Source organism: Ictalurus punctatus, chromosome 5 (genome assembly GCF_001660625.3).
Source record: "Ictalurus punctatus breed USDA103 chromosome 5, Coco_2.0, whole genome shotgun sequence".
NCBI lineage: Eukaryota > Metazoa > Chordata > Actinopteri > Siluriformes > Ictaluridae > Ictalurus > Ictalurus punctatus.
Genome location: NC_030420.2, coordinates 31,992,423 through 32,000,075, shown reverse-complemented (window position 1 = coordinate 32,000,075; position 7,653 = coordinate 31,992,423). Strand labels below are relative to the sequence as shown.

At 41.6% G+C, this 7,653-nt stretch overlaps 1 protein-coding gene across 7 annotated transcripts in view; it reads right to left on the bottom strand.

Moving 5' to 3' along the window:
* Positions 1-3,992: 3,992 nt before the first annotated feature.
* The window catches only part of nfic (nuclear factor I/C), a 132,563-nt gene continuing 128,902 nt past the window's right edge, over positions 3,993-7,653 (bottom strand). For all 7 annotated transcript variants that reach the window (XM_017466992.3, XM_053680448.1, XM_053680446.1 and 4 more), the window contains one exon: positions 3,993-7,653. This exon is cut by the window's right edge and continues 437 nt beyond it. The gene's annotated coding sequence lies outside the window, so the exon portion shown is untranslated.

Genomic DNA, 7,653 nt, shown 5'->3' with positions numbered 1-7,653 from the left:
AGGCTTTACGATCGCGGTGCCGAGCCTCGACACCATGAACAGCAGATCCTTTAGAAGGAACATGCAAAGTTTTCTGTGGCTTTGCCACAAGCTTATGATAACTAAAAACCCAAACCACAAACACAAACATATTTTTCTTATACAAAATTTTCTGTACATTTTTTTTTTCTCCTCTTCCTTACTGTACTAGATATATATGGTAAGCATTTATAGTACACAAGGTCATGTGTTCAAAATGTAACAATATGCATAACAATTATTCATTATTCAGTTCTGTAAAAATATTAGACAAGGGTTTTTTTGAAACGTCGTGTTTAGTTTTTTTTTTTTTGTAGGTTTTTTTTTTTTTTGTTTGTTTGTTTGTTTTTGTACATGCACCAGCTCGAAGACGTCGACCGTCACCTGTGGCCGGTTCAAAACGAAAATAAAAACCAACGACGCACCCGCGGTGACGACAGGTCTGGTCTCGCCAAGCAGTCCTGTCTGTGTCTGAGCTTTCACGCTACGAATAAAAGAAGAAAAAAATAATGCAAACGATGCGAAAGGGAAAAGGAGCAGACGGCGTGCTCGCAGGCTTCTCTACAGGCTCTTGCTGCTGGCCGCGGCGGCGGCGGCGACGGCGACGGCACCCTGGCTGGAGGGCCGACGGCTTCAGTTAGGTGAGTATGGAGCAGTGCAAATCTTCACAGGGCAGGTGATGGGCAATGTGCATCTGCCCCGGGGGAAATACTGACCGGGCTCGATGTGTGGATCGGGAGTTTAGCTTTAACAACACGGAATTGCATTTAGTAACATTGAAGGTGCAGTTTGTCATTTTTTTAGTGTATGTGGGGGTGGGTTTGACTGAATTTACTCCCATTCCTTCCTTCTAGCGAACACTCCTCATCTCACGGTAGTTACTCAGGAGAACGAAGGCTAGCACTCGCTAACTCTGAGACACGTGAAGCTCATTCTGTAGCACAGGGCAGTGCTATCTGCCCTCTTCCGCACACTCAAACTCGCAGACGTCTACGATTGGCTAGTGTCTCTGTGATTGACGAGACAGACGAAGCATGCCATCCTGCCCATCCAGAGAGCACGGCCATTTTGTTTTCTTGGTCTTCCGGTCACTGCAGCGTCGGGATTCGAACTAACCTGTCAATTTTTTCACTGCCGTTGCAATTTGCTCTGCAGCCAGCAGAGGGCTGTAACGATGACATACTGCTTCTTCAACATAGAGCTGGACAAATTTGGATGCATGCCAACGTATTGCTTAGCACTCCCATTCAGTCCGTAATGACACGAATCCTACGGGTTGTTGATGTTTTTCGAGACTCTACTTCAGGGATTCTCGGATTCTCAGGGATTTAAAAAAAATTTTTTTTCTTTGCAGCCAGGATCGCTTTCATTGTAAAAGAAATTCTTCTTCTTCTTCTTTAAAACAACAACAACAACAACAACAACGTAGACTTCCCGTTGATGCTTCACACACCCTGTGTCTGTAGTTATAGGTGACGCGTTGTAGCCACAGTGCCTCGTTTCTTCATTGTGGGCAGAAGCCCTGCCTCATCACCTGCTCTGTTAAATAAAAAGAAAGTCGCTTGCTGAATGTTGACAGCACTTTTTGTCGCGTGTGTATAATATGGGTTTGATGGAATGGGTTTAATCGCAGCACTCCTCTCCTGCCAGGGCGTGAGCCGTACTTCGTTCTCCATCAGTGATCTTAAAGAGATCTTAACTACGGGCTTCATGTAAACAAAACCGCTTGTTCTACTAATTCCACTTTTTTTTAAAAAAAAAAAAAAAAAAGAAAGAAAAGTTCATCTGTTTTTTTCTAAACTAACTACCAGCAAATCGTAATAGCTACCAGAGCTGCATATCGGCATCGCAGAAACAATACATTTCACCGCATCACAAACTAGAACATGGCCTTTACTCATCCGACACATTTACTTATTCATCGCGCTCCTCTAACCCCGTACACTACGGCATTTATTTCATCTATAATCAGTTATAAATTATCTTCCCTACACTCTAACCTTACAAAGAAAGAAAGAAAGAAAATACAAAAGTACTCGTGAGAATCTAAAAACATCATGTAAGGGTTTCTGGACAAATCAAGTACAAGTGTGGGGGGGGGGACCCTCATAAATGTTGATTTCATAAATTTATGGGTATTTGTGTGAGAGAGAGAGAAAAAAAAAACACCGTTAGCCGAAACGACCTCATCGCTAATCAGAGAAGTCGTAGTGTAACAAACCACATCATCACGTTAACCGCCGTAGACACTGACCTGGAACTCGTCAAGTCACGGCTCCGGAGGTCTGGACTAAACACTGAAATCTGAACGGAAGTAGGCTTATTAGAAGAAGTGTGTGTGTGTGTGTGTGTGTGTGAGAGAGAGACTAAGAGAGACCAAGTGACAGAAAGAGAGAGAGACAGAGAGAGACACAGAGAGAGGGATTGACTGAGAGTGAAATATATATATATATATATATATATATATATATATATATATATATATATATATATATATATATATAGAGAGAGAGAGAGAGAGAGAGAGAGAGAAATAGAGAGAGAGAGACACACAGAAAGAGAGACACAGAGAGAGAGAGAGAGATTGGAAGACACTGCTGACTTAATGTTGAGTGATTTTCAGAAGCAGGAATTCAAATCATAACGTTCCTCCAAAACCAGGAATAACTCAATAGCAACAATGCTAACAGTGCTACGATGACCGAAAGCTAAAATGGCCGCCAGGCCAGATTCCATTCTAATCGACAGACAGTAAGTTAGCACTACGCACGTGGAACATGGGATATTACATTCCATTAAGGGAGACGTTCATAAAGCTTCACGATCTTCAACTGAGATAACGGAATCATTCATAAAGGCTTTTTCTAACCAGCATCAGCTGCCGTAAAACTCTTTTCTTTTTTTTTTTGCCATGTACTATTCCTGACCCTTACATAAAAAAAAAAAAAAACGAAAATTCAGAGTCTAAGATTTTTAGGAATGCCTATGGCCATGATGCTGCAATCTCAGAGCTGTGTATAGTCTCACTGATCTTAACGCAAGGTCAGTCATACAACACAACACATCAGAACCATCTCAAAAACAATAACAACAACAACAACAACAACAGTCACGCGACTGAAGTGTTCGCCATCGAAATGGACGCTAGCTGACGCTTGATGGAATGAGCCTTTATAAACGTACGCCGTCATCTGTCATGTAGCGTTATGAACGTAAAATATTAAATACAAGTGCTAGCAAACATGCTAACACACCGCCCATCGTTCATTCGCTGATATCTCTAGAGTGGGAGACTTGGAGACCGAGTTGGATTCCGGGAATCAATTAGAAAAACGATTCTGGATGCATCTCGATTCTATACATGATCGATTATTAAAATAAAAAAAAAATTAAAAAAATAGTTTGCAGGGGTACAAATCGCCCAACCCAAAAAACCCCCCCATCCCCATGGCGAAACTCGGGATCGCACGAAATTGTTCTCCGTGACGTTTGTTGGTAAACGAGACCTTTCAGCCGAACCCGTGTTCGACGCACGTGAATCGAAGAGTGCTTTGATGATGACGTCACGTGACGCGCCAAATCTGCGGAAAATCGGCGGTAATTTTGAAAAAACGCGATCTCCTCGGAACATCCTGTAAATAGTTTCCTCGAGTCCGCGTTCATGTCTGCGATCGCAAAATCCCGGAGGGACCGACTGGTTCACGCCTTCATGTTTCATCAAGCAACTGTTCACGGAAAATACGTTCCGAACGTGTTTCAGGAACCAATTTTTTCAAACTGTTTCAGTCTCTTCGTCGATGCAGAATCGATAGAACTGAGATGCATCTTAGAATCTTCTGGTCACCTAGTACGTAAATTTTTTTCCCGAATGCCGCGTTTATCACCAAAAAAAAAAAAAATCATCATCATTCTGACGTTTTCAACACTCCGAAAGCAGGTTCACACGCCTACAACTCTAACACCATTCGGCCCAATTTTTCCATTTTTACAAATTAAGCTTTACAATTCTACTTCTTTCCGTTTGTTTCTTTTTTTTTTTTCCACGAGTCCATACTTTAAGCTACATTCATTCTATATAGTTAAAAAAAAAAAAAAAGAAAAAGAAAAATGAAAGAAAGCGTTAACATCGACGGCTCGGGTGAATAAAAGGACGTCAGTGATGATCCGAAAGAAAGAGCAGGTACTGTAGCGGGTCGCTAATCTACAGTAGAAGTAATATAATTAATGAAATGTGAAATCATATTTAAAAAAACCCCAAAAGAAAACAAAAAAAGCAAGGATTTCATGCAGTGGAAAGACAACTACAACACGTATCAAGGGGAGGAGGAAAGGAAGCCAGTCTCACCCGTCTCAATCTACTGCACTCTATCAGTCCTAATCAAGATAGTGACAAGCAAACATGCAAAAATCGTTATTATTATAATTTTTTTAAATCCTTTTTTTTTTGTTTTTTTTTTTTTGTTCCAGCGACGATCGGTTACATAAAAAAATTCATTTACAATTCTCAATCATGTATTATTGTTCTTAACTAAAGGCAAGGCACATAATGTGTTATATATAAAACGTCGTGCAAAGTCGAAAGGGTTAGGGTGGTGGGGGTTTAGGGTTGTTGCGGGGATGGGGGTTAAAATTCAAAACCGATGTCTGGCATCGCAAGGTAAATAAAAAAACGTATCCGTTCGCAATCCCGATGCGCTCTGTACTGTACTGTGGGGAATCGGAGGTTTAAGTAGTTTCGAGTAAGAGCTTAGCTTCAGAGATTCTACTAAGATTATCTGCCATGCGCCCATGTCAAAGATACGGTGGCCATTTGAGCTTTTTTTTTTTTCCTTTTAGAAAGCACCATGCATTTATATATATATTTATATATATATAATTGATATATAGAGATTCTCATGTCAGCACCTTGAACGCCATCATGTCGCATGTAATCGGGGTCTCACTGTGGTGTAAAAACTTCTTTTAAAGAAGAAGAAAAAAAAAAAAGCGCCATTGAAGGCTAAGTTGAAAATGTGGGTTACACTACTACTGAGCGTGTCGGCGCTTTAGTCTGCGTCTTTGATGATGGTATTTACGTGTGATTATTTAGCCTGTATGGAAGCCCCTGCTTGGTACAACTCACTGGGATCGATCATAATAGTTAGGGATGCATCGACACTCAAAGGCTAGCTAGGCTAGGCGAGAAAACCGCCGACTGAGACGCGGTGAAAACGAAACCTACTTCGCTTTACAGAAACACTTTCCCCGAACCGTTTCTCCACCGCGACCCTACTCGATCCGATGCGACGGACGTAGCTAGCTAACCCGCGTCATTTCGAATCAACTGGCTGACGTCGACGCGCTCAAGAACGAGCCTCATAGAATACGCGGGCCTTTCTTTTACGGGCGTTATTTAAACGTGGGGGAAACGTAAACAGAGCTAAATCGAACGTTTCATGACGTCCCTGATCGATTAAGTAGGTTACTCAAATTGGTATCAGTATCGGCGTTGACGAGAACCGAGACAAAACATGTGCTCATACTAGTATTCAGGCTGAAAAATGCCATCAATGCATCCCTAATAATAATAATAATAATAATAATAATAATAATAATGCTTTAAAACCCCAAATGAACTGAAACTCTTGCAATGTTGTAGGCACTTTTCATGGCTCTGGCATTATTTTGGGTTTGGTAGCAGATTCATAAGCCCTGATATTCATCCATTAACACTTTTTAACTCAGCACACAAGCCTGCTTTGAAGAAATCCCGACAAGAGTTAGCTACACTCACAGTCCCCATGCAAATAATTCTGTATATATGTGTGTGTGTGTGTTTTGTATTTGAAAAGAAAGTGTACGGAAAAAAAAAAACAAAAAAAAGTAAAAAATGAACAGGGATCCAGAAAAGAAAAGCGTGGGGATTTCTGAAAGGAGAACTCCTCGAAGCACGGCGGTGGCCGCGTTCTCCGAGTCGGGATACGTGACTCGAGCAGGACGTCGGATCGGATGGATTGTTCTACCGTCTCTGAAGCTGATATTCGTGCACTCTGCTAAAGAGACCACGACTATACATGTCCTAAAAAAAACCCCCAAAAACGAGTCAACAAGTCATACCTGCAGCATTCATATGAATAGGCCAGAAAGATGCAAAGAATTATTAAAAGTAGTGCAATGCCTGTAATTTCCACAAAAAGAGAGAGAGAGAGAGAGTAAAGAAAAATTCAACACTAAACCCAATACTGTCTTATTAGTGACAGAACTGGAGTCCTTATTCCCTTCGTCACTATGCAGGCTAACTCCACGTTTCTACTTTTATGTCTGTCATCTACAGGATTCGAGATCGTACTGCCGATGTAGTTCACTAGGATGGATTTACGGGCTTCGGACGCGTAACGTCATACACACGGGACACAAACACACACTGTCCACGTACGTCGCGTTCATTCACGTGTACGGTAAAAGGGTAGATTAGCGATTAAAGGTCGGCGTTGGCGCCTGACGTGCCGCTAATACGGAGCACGATGTGGGCGGCGGTAAAAAATTCATTTTTTACATTTTTTTATTATGGTCTGGGGGAAATAAAAAAAAATCGGCAGGATTCTCTAAGCGCTGCGATTCACGGATATCCCAATCGTCTAACGTTTTTTTCCCCCCCCGCACATGCCGATCCCATAAGAAGGTACTTCCAGGTGGACTAGTGAAAAACGATCACGTTTTTAGAAAGAGATTACGATTAAACAAAAAAAAAAAAAAAAAAAAAAAAAAAAAAAAGAATTTCCTATTTTAGTGTGTGCCAAAAAAACAAAACAAAAAAAACGTTTCGTCGTTTTCTCATTTACATCTCGCAACAAGCGATGCATGAATGCAACGTACATGGACCCCACACACACACACACACACACACACACACACACACGAAACGATTTTCAGTGTGACACAGAAAAGACAAAAAGGTGCTCCCGTCGCTCCGGAATCATCCGACGGCTTCGACCCGCCCTACGCTTAGTGTATTTAACAGTACGTGCCATTTCTGAAGACTGTTTGTAAGGGCGTGTCAGTATGTGTGTGTATATGCCCGTGTGTGTTTGTGAGTGTAATGTGAACCCATCACACACAATGACTGTGACCTATAATACCACAGACGTACCACATGTCATCAAAGTTTGGAAGAAAGAAAAAAAAAAAGGAAAAAAAAAAAAAAAAATCCAGGCATCCACCAAAAAGTGGATCTCCGATACAGATGTGACGTATTAAAAAAGAACTGATCATAAAACATGATTGTCAGTAAAACTGAACGAAAGGCGGCCGTTTTTGAGCCGTACGTTAGGTGAAGGGAAATTAAGGGGAAAGTCATCGACCCTTCATATTGCCCCGAAACCTCTGCCCACATTCAAATTTGTTTAAAATGAAGAGAGAGAAAAAAAACAACAACAACAAAAAAAAACAACAAAGAAAAATAAGAGGGACACAATCAGCTCTGAACGCGTGGGAAAGTCCTAAAGCGTTAAAACCCCCGTCCGTCATCAGGGCTTCCTTTCCCTGGAAATAAAACATACGTATTTTGCATATATGAGGAAGCAGCACCTGTAGCAGGGGGAGGGGGAGGAGGGCCGTTCGTTTCCGAGAGCCAGGGGGAAGCAAAGTGGGCGTATT